We start from the raw sequence: 16,194 nt of genomic DNA, 5'->3' as shown, positions 1-16,194 counted from the left end.
CGCCCTCACCAACGCGGTTACTGCCAAGGTCCACTTAACAATGGACACGTGGACAAGCACAGGCAGGCAGGGCCACTATATCTCCCTGACGGCACATTGGGTGAATTTAGTGGAGGCTGGGACAAAGTCAGAGCCTGGAACCGCTCACGTCCTACCCACCCCCAGAATTGCGGGCCCCAGCTCGGTGGTGGTATCTGCAGCGGCGTATGCTTCCTCCACTAAACCACCCTCCTCCTCCTCCTCCTACGCAACCTCTGTCTCGCAATCAAGATGTGTCAGCAGCAGCACGTCGCCAGCAGTCGGTGTCGCGCGGCGTGGCAGCACAGCGGTGGGCAAGCGTCAGCAGGCCGTGCTGAAACTACTCAGCTTAGGAGAGAAGAGGCACACGGCCCACAAACTGCTGCAGGGTCTGACAGAGCAGACCGACCACTGGCTTGCGCCGCTGAGCCTCCAACCGGGCATGGTCGTGTGTGACAACGGCCGCAACCTGGTGGCGGCTCTGCAGCTCGGCAGCCTCACGCACGTACCATGCCTGGCCCACGTCTTTAATTTGGTGGTTCAGCGCTTTCTGAAAAGCTACCCACGCTTGTCAGACCTGCTCGGAAAGGTGTGCCGGCTCTGCGCACATTTCCGCAAGTCCCACACGGACGCTGCCACCCTGCGCACCCTGAAACATCGGTTTAATCTGCCAGTGCACCGACTGCTGTGCGACGTGCCCACACGGTGGAACTCTACGCTCCACATGTTGGCCAGGCTCTATGAGCAGCGTAGAGCTATAGTGGAATACCAACTCCAACATGGGCGGCGCAGTGGGAGTCAGCCTCCTCAATTCTTTACAGAAGAGTGGGCCTGGTTGGCAGACATCTGCCAGGTCCTTGGAAACTTTGAGGAGTCTACCCAGATGGTGAGCGGGGATGCTGCAATCATTAGCGTCACCATTCCTCTGCTATGCCTCTTGAGAAGTTCCCTGCAAAGCATAAAGGCAGACGCTTTGCGCTCGGAAACGGAGGCGTGGGAAGACAGTATGTCGCTGGATAGTCAGAGCACCCTTCTGTCTATATCTCAGTGCGTTGAGGAGGAGGAGGAGGTGGAGGAGCATGAAGAGGAGGGAGAAGACACAGCTTGGCCCACTGCTGAGGGTACCCATGCTGCTTGCCTGTCATCCTTTCAGCGTGTATGGCCTGAGGAGGAGGAGGAGGAGGAGGAGGATCTTGAAAGTGATCTTCCTAGTGAGGACAGCCATGTGTTGCGTACGGGTACCCTGGCACACATGGCTGACTTCATGTTAGGATGCCTTTCTCGTGACCCTCGCGTTACACGCATTCTGGCCACTACGGATTACTGGGTGTACACACTGCTCGACCCACAGTATAAGGAGAACCTTTGAACTCTCATACCCGAAGAGGAAAGGGGTTCGAGAGTGATGCTATACCACAGGACCCTGGCGGACAAGCTGATGGTAAAATTCCCATCCGACAGCGCTAGTGGCAGAAGGCGCAGTTCCGAGGGCCAGGTAGCAGGGGAGGCGCGGAGATCAGGCAGCATGTACAGCACAGGCAAGGGAACACTCTCTAAGGCCTTTGACAGCTTTCTGGCTCCCCAGCAAGACTGTGTCACCGCTCCCCAGTCAAGGCTGAGTCGACGGGAGCACTGTAAAAGGAAGGTGAGGGAGTACGTAGCCGATCGCACGACCATCCTCCGTGACGCCTCTGCCCCCTACAACTACTGGGTGTCGAAGCTGGACACGTGGCCTGAACTCGCGCTGTATGCCCTGGAGGTGCTTGCTTGTCCTGCGGCTAGCGTCTTGTCAGAGAGTGTGTTTAGTGCGGCTGGGGGAATCATCACGGATAAGCGTACCCGCCTGTCAACCGACAGTGCCGACAGGCTTACACTCATCAAGATGAACAAAGCCTGGATTTCCCCAGACTTCTCTTCTCCACCAGTGGACAGCAGCGATACCTAAGCAATACGTAGGCTGCACCCGCGGATGGAAGCATCGTTCTCTATCACCATCAAAAACGGGGGCCTTTTAGCTTCATCAATCTGTGTATTCTATTCATCCTCCTCCTCCTGCTCCTCCTCCTGAAACCTGACATAATCACGCCGAACGGGCAATTTTTCTTAGGCCCACAAGGCTCAGTCATATAATTTTTGTAAACAATTTTTATACGTTTCAATGCTCATTAAAGCGTTGAAACTTACGCCTGAACCAATTTTTATTTTAACTGGGCTGCCTCCAGGCCTAGTTACAGATTAAGCCACATTAACCAAAGCGATTAATGGGTTTCACCTGCCCTCTTGGTTGGGCATGGGCAATTTTTCTGAGGTACATTAGTACTGTTGGTACACCAATTTTTTTGGGCCCTCGCCTACAGTGTAATCCAATTAATTTTTTGCCCACCTGCATTAAAGCTGACGTTACATCAGCTGTGCTGGGCACTGCAATGGGATATATTTATGTACCGCCGGTGAGTTCCAGGGAGCCACCCATGCTGTCGGTCCACACGGAGTTGTAACTGCATGTGTCCACTTCTAAAGAACCCCACTCTGACTGGGTCATGCAGTGTGGGCGTAAGCGGAATCACGGCTTACTCAATTTGGAATGTTTACACCCTTCCATATTAATTCTGAATTGATAATGCGCATAAGAAGTTTTTTACACTGACACGAGGTTCAGCATGCATAGCTTCCTCAATTCTAACTTTAATGATCGGCGTGTAGCCTATTTTAAGAGTTTAACAAATCCGCCCATCTGGGCAGGTCAAAGATTACATAGATACAACGTATTGTTTAATTATTGGATAAGCATCTTGCAATTCTTCCATCCTCCGGTCATCTGTGATTGGTCATCAGGTGGTGGATGAAATGAGTGGGTTGTCTTGGAGCCACGTGGGGTTCCTTCGATATGATTGGATGTTACATCATGAACTATAAATTGCACAAACCTCCCATGTTATTTGCATACGTTTCCAGTAAAATTGCTTGGGTAATTTCTGCGGTTGTCCATGTCTGAGTTACTGTCCTCCAAAATTGCGAAACAGATGGAAAATGTAACGTGTTTATACTATATATTATCTTGTCAGCGTTTTGAGTACAGAAGTTTCCATGTCAGCAGAATTATAAAACAGATACTTTCATATGAGCGGAAGTACCTATTGCACAACTGCCAAGACAGAAAGCAAAATATGTATACAGAATGTTAAATTGACAACTGTCTACTGCCAAGGCCCACCGATCCAAAATATAGGAATACTGGACTTCCACCACAGACCCCCCTTGAAACTATCTGCTTCACTAAACTCGCCCTGCTCCGTCCCACCCCAATCCCCCACCGCTGACCCTAGACTCGTATTGTTTTGTAGACGACTGGGCCTACTACTGCCATGGGGGTATAGGATGGTTCGACATCATCACATTCTGGATCCATGATGACGACGGTTGCGCTGACAGTGGGCTTTTTGTTGGACGTCGTAGTGGGACAGGTGGACCAGGCAGTCATCAGGGTCGGAATACACTGTATGCAACGACAAACAGAAATTAGGATGACTATAAAGGTGACAAATATAATGAGGTTAGGAGAGGTGCGACTTTCACTATTTCAGGTAAACACTGCATAACTTGTATAGAACCCCACCTTATTCACGTTACCTCGATTCATCAACAAGAGTGCAAAATCAGGACTATCTAATAACTGATCAACATGACTGAACCCCTGTCTTATTAGTACGTGCATTATCATATATATTAGTCTGAAAGGAAAGAGCTACAAGCTGATTATTCCCACTTCCCTTTTCCAGAGGCGGCAAGGTAACAGGACCAGGGGCGTTGTAACACCGGCATGTTGCATGGCATGAGCAGAGTGCACTGCAGATAAAATAAAGCAAAATCTTAGCGAAAACCTATCACAGTGTTCTAAATACACAATGTTTCAAAGCTTATTTTTCTATATTTTTCCCTTCTCCTGTTAGATACCTAACTGAGGAAAACAGACTGTTAGCTCTTTTTAGTTAGTGCGGTCAGCTTCTTAATGGCAACTGTGTTTTTACCTGTGGGTCACGTTTTGTCTGGAATGTAGGTACAAGTCTCCCCTATCATCTTACAGACACTCCCTTTTTTGGCTAAAATCGTACCTAGTGCCATTCTATTTTGAAAAGTCGTAGTCGAGGTAGGTTCTATTGGTCGACTAGTCCCTATAAGGCGTCTCTAGTATAATTTATAAACCGCTGTTAATTGTAATAAACATAATTAATCCAGTCAACATTTATTTACCCTAATGATCGGGAAAATGGACTCGAATCTAGTTTTAACTTGGTCTCTAATTTTTAAAACTTGTCAGGTACCCCCCTTGGCTATCCTACGATGTCAATGTATACGTGTAGATCAAAACTATCACCAGGAGCCTCTCTTCTCACTCTAATGTGTTGTACTTGAAGTACATACTAGTAGTGTGCACAGGTACGCACGGCGTGGGACTCCCTAATCTTCACCCACACCATTGTCCCTCCTGGAGATAGTCCTAATGGTGAACACGTCCAGGTCGCCTCACCCTCGCGTCAGGGTTTTCCCACTGCCCGTAAGTCCCTACTCCTAAAAGGGGAGGGATCCCTACCTCACCTCAGAAGGAGGCCATGGATTCCCTGGGCTTATTTCCGGGCATCCATACCCTCTATCTGTACGAGTTAACACCCCACAGGGTGTGCCCTCGCCGGAACCTAAGGTCTTCTGCACTTTCCCTAGGCAAATGGGAAGTCCACTGACAGTCCATCTTATGAGACTGAGGCAGGCGCAGTACTGGTACATTTCTCCATTCTTCTGGTAACGTACCTGGTTGGCATTATCGGAACTGGCTCTTCATCTTTTTCAAACAAGGGAAACATTGGTCACATTAAAGGGAGAATACACGTACAGGAAATTACATACCCCACCTCTTTCTGCGAAAATCATATCCACGGCCACTCTATTTTGGAACGCCATGGATGCAGTGGGCCCTAACTGGTTAGCTAACCCTTGCAAAGCATCTCTGGTGTAGTTTACAAACCTCTGCTGATTGTACGAGATATAATTCATCCAATCTACATTATTATTAACAGTGACAAAAGCAAATGAGGAATCAAAACCTGCTTTAACCTGATCTCTAGAATTAAATTAATCTCGCTCCCCCTTGGCACTCCTATTACATCTATGTGTACATGTGGATCAAAGTTACCACCTGGAGCGTCAACGTCTCTCTTAGCACGATGCAGTGTTAGATTCTCACCCTCAGTGTAGGCTTCATATTGCACATTTGATTGTATTAATTTGTTCTGAAACAGGGGGCTAGTGTACAGTAGTAAAGGTGTGTGTTAGAGGAATTGTACCACATTATAGCATGTAAGGATCATTAGTTTTTTCAGTGCGAAGTGTGGATCCAAGTGGGTTTTCCTTTGAGCTTGACTGCAGTTGGGGTGGTGAACAACATCTGGTAGGGACATTCAAACAGGGTTTCTCTCTTAAACTTTTCCACATAGACCCTGTCACCTGGTTTTAGATTGTGACACTCATCTGTAGGACCTGGGGAAAAGCAGAGACTGCAGAATGCATTACTAACAATTCCTTGGAGAGGCCTATGACAAAATTAACAAGAAAATCATTCCCCAAATTCAGCTACTGTGGCATGTATCCTCCTAAGAAAAAGAAAAACTAATGAAAGACACTCAATTCAAAATTTACCCATTTTCTCTATTGCCTTTCGTATCTACTTTCCCCCTACTCCGTGGATGGTAGGGTGTGTGAAAAGCCTGAAATATACCCAAAACAGACATGATGTGTTGCATTATTTCACCTGTGAAGTGTGTACCTTTGTTCGACTCAATTACTTCTGGTACCCCATATCTGCAGATTACCTCATTCATGAATTTCTGTGCGGTTATCTGCTCATTTACCTTAGTATCCGGGTGGGCCTCCAACCTGAAAAAGACTCGAGCAACAACAAGCACATATTCATACTCCCCAACAGGTGTGAGCTGAATGTGGTCAAATTGGCAATCTCTGAAATGGGTAGAGTGGTCAAGGCAAGTGTTATATGGCCACCTTACTTCTGTCCGGACTCGCATATGGCAAAGATCATGCTAACTGGACAAATGATGCAGCAGCTACAGAGAACCCAGGTGTCACCCATTCTTGTTCAGTGTCGCCGTCATCGCTGCTTTTAATTCTGTGCACCAGCTGGGCCATCATGGGGAACAGGGACCTCTGTAGGCAAGTTCTGTTGATTGTTCGCCATACGCCGTCCTGTTCTGTCGCTCCCGTCTTTTAGCCCATCTGCTTTCTTTCCTCGTTGACTTGTAACTGTAAAGTCCTTGACATATCAAAGTCCAAAGTTTTTATCAAAGTCCAAAGTTTTTATTAAAGTCCAAAGTTTTTATCAAAGTCCAAAGTTTTTATCACTGACTCATGCTGTCAGTATCTATTCTTCTTTCTTCCACGGCTTGAGGGCCGCTGCCTTTGCTGTGTTGTCGGCGAGGGTGTCATCTCTCGCTTCTCCGTTGTAGAAATCGGTGTGGATTCTCCATTGCCAGGTAGTAGTAGTAGGGTTTCCATGAGACTCTGCACCGCTGCACCATTCTTAATTGGCTGTCCTACTGAGATAACAAGCTGTCTGGCCTTCCATATTGGGCCATAATCATGAGCTATGCCAAATGCATTCCAGGAGTCAGTGTAAAGAGTTGCCGACTTACCTTCTACCACTCCACACGCCTCAGTGAGGGCCTCCGGTTCCGCTTCTTGCCCTGAGACATGCGGAGGCAGAGCTTCTGCGTTTAGGACATCTTGTTGTGTGACCTCTGCATATCTGGTTCGGAATCATCAATCCTCACCCTGATACCATCTACAAAAGAAAACTCAAAATATGCATCATTAACAGTGTGTACATCACTACAATAATGCTTTTTTAAAAAAAAATAGCTGATCCGCCATACTCAAATCACCTATGCCTCCCCTCCCCCCAGGAATACCTGATTAAAAGAAGAGTAGCCGGATTCAAGGTATTACAACATTGGGAAGCTCAGAGCAATATTGGGGGAGGCATAGGCATGGAAAGAGCACATTGTAGTCGGATCTAATAGGCCAGAGATAAGTGCTTGGGTTGCACTTGCATGAATATGTTCTGGGTGTCATTTGGGGTGTGGGCCACTAGGGGGTAGTCCAATACCAACTTAGAAGATTTGTCAACCATTGCCTGTACTGCTGCCACCGCAAAAGCAGATGAGGGAGCTCCTCAAGTCACTGGATCCACCCTCATGGCTGTGGTTGTCCTCCGTGCTTTTGTGTCAATACTGTCATATGGCCGGCAGTATGAAACAAGGCCCAGAAAGGTGCGGAATTTGGCAACGGATGTATGTACAGGTATGGCCTGCAGAACTTGGTTAGTCTTTGGAGGCCTTACAGCCTTCTGCAAGAGAAATTAACAGTGAAATTGTGGCCGGTTGGCAGTTTTTCCAAAGCATCAGCACACAGCACCTAACATGTGTGGCTGACCCTTCACCCCCTTTTTTTTTTTTTTTTTTTTTCAAACTAGGGGAATACTGTTTGACCCAGGAATGTGTATCTGGGTCTCGTGTATATTATCATGGTGGGTATATTCAATTTTCCTATGTCTGTCTTGTAGGTGTCCCATAATTTGTCAGGAACCGTGGAAAGCTGAGTTTGGGACAAGAGAAAAAAACAAAACTTTTCTTCTGGCTATCTATGATTCTTACCCCCTCCTTGGATAAGAGACGTGTTCTTGCATCATCTAGCTCCACCCCTCTGAGTGTGGCTAAAAACTTACTTCCTTATTCCCTCATTCAATGTTTGGCAGTCCTTGGGTACACATCACAACCCAATAAAGATAAAGTCTTATGCACCACACAATTTACATTTTACAAATTACGGGTCAATCTGCCCCGTTCCTCCTGTGGATACCTGGCCTTATCTTTACCTGCTTGTTTCCTATTCCTTGGCTTCTCTACCGTCTCTCTTTCTCCCTGTAGTTTATTTATTTATTTTATATTGTCTGTGAATATACGTTACTTGTGCTGGGACTACAGGGCAAGTAACTTCCTCTTTTCTGACACTTAGGGAAATTCTAACGTCTAATGCATAAATCACATATATTATGTTGTAACTTCTGTCACAGCGGTGACCACCTAACATTGTATGTGGTTACAATTGAATTGGGGTCTGCTAACATGTACGCTGTTGGGGACTTGGCAAACATAGATGTATTTTCTTGTGGGCATGGTGTGCTACGCATTCTGTATTCTTAAGAGCCCCCTCAGGATGTGAGTGGCATATAACTTTTTACATTTATGACAGGCGTATGACAAAGATTAGATTACATAACAAGACATACTAGTAGTTTTAACATCCAATATTAGTTAAATAACTAACAAATGTTACAGCACAAGAATTGCTCCGCTTCTATTAAGAGTTCCACTTCCTCTTTTTAAATGAAGTTAGTAGCCTTTTTTTTTTTTTTCTTTCTCCAAACACACTTACGGGCATAAGCCTATACTTCTATGCTATTATTAACGTTTAACAATTCAAAGGCAACACAGTTTAGTAGTCTGTCTTTTACTAGAAGGGATCCAATAATGCAACCTAACCTATAAAGTCCAAACCCACAGCGCGCCGCTGTGTACGGTGCATTATCTTGGCTATAACCCAGCCAATGCATTCTCATTGCTAATACTCCCTTCTTACAGTTTAGCAGGACTGATACTAATTCTATATAACAACTCAGCAGGATTAGCTCTACACAACAGACAAGCACACTAACTTTATATAAAGGACAGGTAGGACGTTTTAAACACACAGAAAGATTGCTTGATTAATCAATGATAACTTGACTCTCCACCCCTTCCACACTTTTCTGGAGGGTGTAAGAATTAACCTCGGTGCCTTTCAATTTCAATCATGGCTGCCAGATTCATGATTATAGAAGTCTCCTCAGACGCCGGACACAGTATGCCCCGCCCTAGAGTCTCTAGCATTTCTGTCGCTACACAGTTTATCAATCTACCCTCAGACGGAGGGATCTACTCGTGGACATTCAAACGATAAACAAATATTTGTGGACACACACAAATAGACAGAGCACCAGTACGGCTGGCTTTAGTCTTACTGCCCCTCGGGATCCGGTCTGTCAGTTCCCTTTCTTCGGAAGCCTTTTACTAGACTTTACCGAAGTAGCGATACCTGCCCAGACGTTTGACGGCTTCCTTACTCTTAGGCTTTGTCACCAAACCTGGACCAGAGCAGGACAGCCTTTCCGTCAAACTACCCTCACAGGTCCCTTACTCTTAGGTTTTGTAACCAAACCTGGACCGAGTAATCGGGACACCTGCGCAGGGTCAACCCCCCCCCCCTTAAGGCAGCTACTGACCTCGCCACTCGACCAGTACTCTCAAAACAACAGGCATGTAAACATTCCGTTTTATCATATGACAGGTTCTTATCATGTGATCGAGACTTAAAGAAGTACCTGTCGTCGTGCGGCTCCAAATTTATCGGCCTGGCACGGCACATAGGCAAGCCCGGAGTTAGCCACACAGGTATAGATAATTAATTTATCCTACCGTGTATTTGGTGGGCCCGCTAAGTCCAAGGTTGTCTATGTCCATGCCTTGTGTCCGATTTCTTCGGAGCCTATCGATCACAGTCCCATCTGGGTCGCCACTGTCGTAGAATTCCTTTGCGGAATCACGGCTTACTCAATTTGGAATGTTTACACCCTTCCATATAAATTCTGAATTGATAATGCGCATAAGAAGTTTTTCACACTGACACGAGGTTCAGCATGCATAGCTTCCTCAATTCTAACTTTAATGATCGGCGTGTAGCCTATTTTAAGAGTTTAACAAATCCGCCCATCTGGGCAGGTCAAAGATTACATAGATACAACGTATTGTTTAATTATTGGATAAGCATCTTGCAATTCTTCCATCCTCCGGTCATCTGTGATTGGCCATCAGGTGGTGGATGAAATGAGTGGGTTGTCTTGGAGCCACGTTGGGTTCCTTCGATATGATTGGATGTTACATCATGAACTATAAATTGCACAAACCTCCCATGTTATTTGCATACGTTTCCAGTAAAATTGCTTGGGTAATTTCTGCGGTTGTCCATGTCTGAGTTACTGTCCTCCAAAATTGCGAAACAGATGGAAAATGTAACGTGTTTATACTATATATTATCTTGTCAGCGTTTTGAGTACAGAAGTTTCCATGTCAGCAGAATTATAAAACAGATACTTTCATATGAGCGGAAGTACCTATTGCACAACTGCCAAGACAGAAAGCAAAATATGTATACAGAATGTTAAATTGACAACTGTCTACTGCCAAGGCCCACCGATCCAAAATATAGGAATACTGGACTTCCACCACAATGACATTACCTCAGCTATGATGGGCAATGCAATGGGATATATTTATGTACCGCCGGTGGCTTGCTGGGACCCACCCATGCTGTCGGTCCACACGGAGTTGTAACTGCATGTGTCCACTTCTAAAGAACCCCAGTCTGACTGGGGCATGCAGTGTGGGCCGAAGCCCACCTGCATTAAACATGACATTACCTCAGCTGTGATGGAATTGCAATGGGATATATTTATGTACCGCCGGTGGCTTCCTGGGACCCACCCATGCTGTTGGTCCACACGGAGTTGTAACTGCATGTGTCCACTTCTAAAGAACCCCGGTCTGACTGGGGCATGCAGTGTGGGCCGAAGACCACCTGCATTAAACATGACATCACCTCAGCTGTGCTGGGCACTGTAATGGGATATATTTATGTACCGCCGATGGCTTCCTGGCACCCACCCATGCTGTCGTCCACACGGAGTTGTAACTGCATGTGTCCACTTCTAAAGAACCCCAGTCTGACTGGGGCATGCAGTGTGGGCCGAAGCCCACCTGCATTAAACATGACATTACCTCAGCTGTTATGGGCAATGCAATGGGATATATTTATGTACCACCGGTGGCTTCCTGGGACCCACCCATGCTGTTGGTCCACACGGAGTTGTAACTGCATGTGTCCACTTCTAAAGAACCCCAGTCAGACTGGGGCATGCAGTGTGGGCCAAAGACCACCTGCATTAAACATGACATTACCTCAGCTGTGATGGGCACTGCAATGGGATATATTTATGTACCGCCGGTGGCTTCCTGGCACCCACCCATGCTGTCGGTCCACACGGAGTTGTAACTGCATGTGTCCACTTCTAAAGAACCCCAGTCTGACTGGGGCATGCAGTGTGGGCCGACGACCACCTGCATTAAACATGACATTACCTCAGCTGTGCTGGGCACTGCAATGGGATATATTTATGTACCGCTGATGGCTTCCTGGCACCCACCCATGCTGTCGGTCCACACGGAGTTGTAACTGCATGTGTCAACTTCTAAAGAACCCCAGTCTGACTGGAGCATGCAGTGTGGGCCCAAGCCCACCTGCATTAAACATGACATTACCTCAGCTGTGATAGGCAATGCAATGGGATATATTTATGTACCGCCGGTGGGTTCCAGGGAGCCACCCATGCTGTTTGTCCACACGGACTTCACAATAGGGAGTTGTACCTGCCTGTGTCTACTTATAAAAAACCCCAGTCTGACTGGGGCATGCAGTGTGGGCCGAAGCCCACCTGCATTTAATCTGACGTTAGCTCTGCTGTCCAGGGCACTGCAATGGGATACATTTATGTACCGCCGGTGGGTTCCAGGGAGCCACCCATGCTGTGGGTGCACACGGAATTCCCATTGCGGAGTTGTACCTGCCTGTGACTATTTATAAAAAACCCCGGTCTGACTGGGGCATGCAGACACCTTGACAGAATGAATAGTGTGTGGTACATAGGTTCCCCATTGCTATGCCCACGTGTGTAGCTCCTGATGGCGGTGGCACAGGATTATATTTCTCATTGCTTCTGTACAGCATTGTGGGCTGTCGTCCTGCCCCTTTTAAAGAGGGTCGCTGCCTAGCCATGCCAACCCTGTGCAGTGTGTGCCTGCGGTTCCTCCTCATGGCAGACGCACTTATGAATAGACATGAGGGTGGCGTGGCATGAGGGCAGCTGAAGGCTGCGCAGGGACACTTTGGTGTGTGCTGTGGACACTGGGTCGTGCGCGGGGGTGGAGGGGGGGGGCAGCATGTAACCCAGGAGAAGTGGCAGCGGAGTGTCATGCAGGAAGTGATTGTGCTTTGTTGGAGGTAGTGTGGTGCTTAACTAAGTTATGCATTGCTAATGGGGGCTTTTCAGAAGTAAAAATTGTTGGGAGGGGGGGGCCCACTCTTGCCGCTATTGTGGCTTAATAGTGGGACCTGGGAACTTGAGATGCAGCCCAACATGTAGCCCCTCGCCTGCCCTATCCGTTGCTGTGTCGTTCCCTTCACTTTCTTGAATTGCCCAGATTTTCGCAAATGGAAACCTTAGCGAGCATCGGCGATATACAAAAATGCTCGGGTCACCCATTGACTTCAATGGGGTTCATTATTCGAAACGAACCCTCGAGCATCGCGAAATTTTCGTCCCGTGTAACGAGCACCCGAGCATTTTGGTGCTCGCTCATCTCTAGTTAAGATGCATCTATAGAAGTCTCTGACATGAATGTAAGATCATCACTAGTCTACCTACGTCTACAGGCCCCATGATGTCCCAGTATGATAGTTTATAATGCACTGCTTCTGTGGTGGTGCATGAAGACATATACTTTGGTTTATTTTTCATTATTAAAATGATAAAACTTGCAAAATTATACCAATTTACAGCTAAATGTCAGATGTTAATGATTTCATTTCATACTTTTTCTTCAGGTTGCCTCATTATAGGCAACTTTCTTGTTTCTTGTTGGAGATGCAGAATACACAAGTTTGCACATGTTCAGTACTGGTTCAGTAAAAAGAGTCAAGATTCAATCTTGATTAACATAATTTTACCTTCACAATTGCAAAATGAATCCATCATACTATACCTTTTATTTTAATTCAAACTGAAATAACATATACTAATCTTTAATTTATAACAATTCAGCAGTGCATGAATTTCATTACATTAGGAAGACCTAGGAGAGAGGCGTTGTTTTGATTCTGTGAGACACACTTAATATCATATTTGCTCACTGGGTTGAATAAAGATAACTTCTCAGCTCTGTGGTGTAGTGTCATGCAGAAAATGAGTTTAGATGGTATACTTTCAAATGAATGTGTAACTTCAAACTGTTACTTCTCACTGGAAATTAAAGGCAATATAAAATCTATTGGTTAATTTATATTATTAATGCACTACAGGCTTTTCATAATCTAGACAGCCTGAGAAGGAACATACCTACCATTGGACACTTCTTAAAGTATCTGGCTTTCCCACTTGTAGGCAAACATTGAAATAGTATATTGGTTGGTTTTTCACGGAGTGTGTGTTGAGCTGCTTGCAATTTAGGTTGAAGTTGCTGCAATAAAATAACTAAATTTTTTTTTCTACTTTCGTTGTTTCACATTTTAATGGTTACAGTAGATGAACCAAAGTTAGGAGCATAGAATCGTATGTCCTATCTTATAGTAATAAACTATATACAGATTGAACTTTGGCTAATTTTAGCATGTTTTTTTCTTTATTAGAACTTCTAGGAAGTTCTCATTAATAAAAACATGCTAAGATTAGTCAAAGGACTGTTATGACCAGCGGGTGTGGACCCACTGTGTCAACTAACCAGTTTGGCTTTGGGCTAAACCTGAGGGCATTATCCTGGCAGTTCCCCAGTATTCACCCTTTAACCCCTGTATAGGTATGTGGCCTTTACTGGAGTAGTCCCGGTGTAGTTGTTGGCTGACCCACAGGGGTCGGCAACACTGCTGCAATGCACCACAAGATAGGCTGAAGTGGACAGTCAAGATATGGACTGATGTCGGGGCTGGCAGTGTTCAAACGAGATCTGGGTCACAAGTTCGAGGGTTGGGACAGGCAGAGTTCAGGCAAGTCCAGGTAACGTTTCCAAAGGTCAGGACAGGTAGAGTTTGGAAAAATCCAGATAGTCCAAGGGTCAATGCACAGGAATCAAACACAGGATATCTTGATATCTTCGCTCAGAGCAAGACACCAATACTCGGGCAAGGAGGAGGATCCCCAGTGCAGCTAAATAGGGAGGTAATTGCCAATTACCCTGCAGCTGGGTGAGAGCACTGGGTTTAACTCCTGTGGTGCTGATGGAAAGCATGCAGCACTGGGGAGAATTAACTGGAAAGTAAAGTAATGGAAAGTAAAAGACTATTCACACAGAAGGAGCGGGGCGAAGCCCGCATCTGCCAGGAACAGCAAGAGGATGGCTGCCTTGGGTAGCTGACCTAACAGTGACATCCTCATGTGATTGTATTATTTGAGTTTAATGTAATGTTGAAGATCAATTTAGAATTTTTTGTAACTATTAGGCCTCATTCATATAGTAAGCTTTATGGTAGCACATAGACTTTCCTATAGCTCCCGAGGGGGCCTTCTGCTACTTAAAGATATAAATGGAATTCAGTTGTCTATTCAATCGAGGTTGACTTTCAGGCAATCTATAGATCATTTTCCTCCATACAAATCTATTGATTAATGCTTCCTTGAGTTCACACAGGCTCATGTTGGAGTCAGCTCTAATGGTATCAAGCCAACGAGTGCTTGGGCAACCTTTCCTCCTACTTCCACTGACCATTTCCCACATGATTGCCTTTTCAAAAGCATTGCTACGCATGACATGGTCAAAGTAGAATAGTTTCTTCTCGGTAATTTTAGCTTCTAGCAAGGTTTTTGGCTTGATGCAATCCTGGACTTCTTTGTTGGTGATTCGTGCTATCCGTAGCAAGTGCAACAGTCTGCACCAACGCGACAAGTCAAAGGCATCAATCTTCCGTCTGTCCTCTTGGAGCCAAACAATATAAAGTTCTGGCTGCGTTCATTTTTTTATTAAGGATTTTTATGCTGTATATTCCATTTTCAGATGTTGTCATCAGCTTAAGTTTTCTTGGTGTTCACAAAGATATACCAATATTTATAATAGTATCACATTTAATGTGAGATGCTTGTTGCTAAATCTACCTGTATTGCTCATGCATCATTATTGGTCTGTTCACTTCTATGGGACTGATAGAGATAGCTGAGTACTGCGCTCTACTATCTCCATAGAGACTGAATGGATTAGCGTCCACACATGTGTACCACAGCTCCATTCACTTGGGATACTTGAGTGCAAGTCCCTGAAAGTCCCATTGATCAGTCTTCCAGCGATCATACGTTTGGCACGTAACCTGTGGATAGGCAATAAATGTCTTTAGTAGGAACATCTCTTTAAACACCAGAAAAACATATACCCCTTCCCAGCTCACACTTAAATAGCAGCTAACATTGGAAATCCAAAGGCAATAATGCCAATCACTATGTTTCTATGCCTCGAATACATACTAAGTATTTGCACTGATTGTTTTATTACCTTAAAAGCTGTAAAATACACCTCAAGCCGTTCTGGAATCACACTGGCAGCTTTGAGTAGCATGAGATTTAGTGAGATTAAGTCCTGGCCATGATCAATATGAAAAATACTTTCCAGCTGCTAATAGCTGATACTGCTATTTAGCTCCAGCACCTTGAAAAATATACAAGCTATGTGAACATACTAAGAATAGCTTATCATTAGTGTTGCCAATCTGCATTCAAGACAGACAAAGGGATTATAGGCTTTAGTTACACAGAGCTAAATGTACTATCATTATTCAGCTTGAGAGTACAGTAGGGAAGAGGATGGCATTTTGTGCTATCCAATCATTCTTATGCTTAACTATGGAAACAGCAAGGACAATCATAAGCAGGATAAAAAAGCTTCCCACCAACCAAGCACTCGCATTTCAATAGGTTTTAGGACATTAATGGGTGAAAATATCTAGCAACAGCCTCAGGGCTTCATATTAATGACCATAACTCTCTGGAATGAAACAAAGAAGACTTTGATTCAGCACTGAGTGAATAAAAAAAGAAAATATTATCGTTTCAGGTTACAAAATGTAAAAATAACTCACAGAAGGATAAATTTAGGATGATACCCTTAACACATTCTATAACTCTATATTTGTCCAAAAGTCTTTATTGATCTTGCTGATGCAAACAAGTATTCAAAATGCAATCTTAATGCCCCAGTAGGCTGC

This window comes from Eleutherodactylus coqui, chromosome 5 (assembly GCF_035609145.1).
Source record: "Eleutherodactylus coqui strain aEleCoq1 chromosome 5, aEleCoq1.hap1, whole genome shotgun sequence".
NCBI lineage: Eukaryota > Metazoa > Chordata > Amphibia > Anura > Eleutherodactylidae > Eleutherodactylus > Eleutherodactylus coqui.
This window is presented reverse-complemented; position numbering follows the sequence as displayed.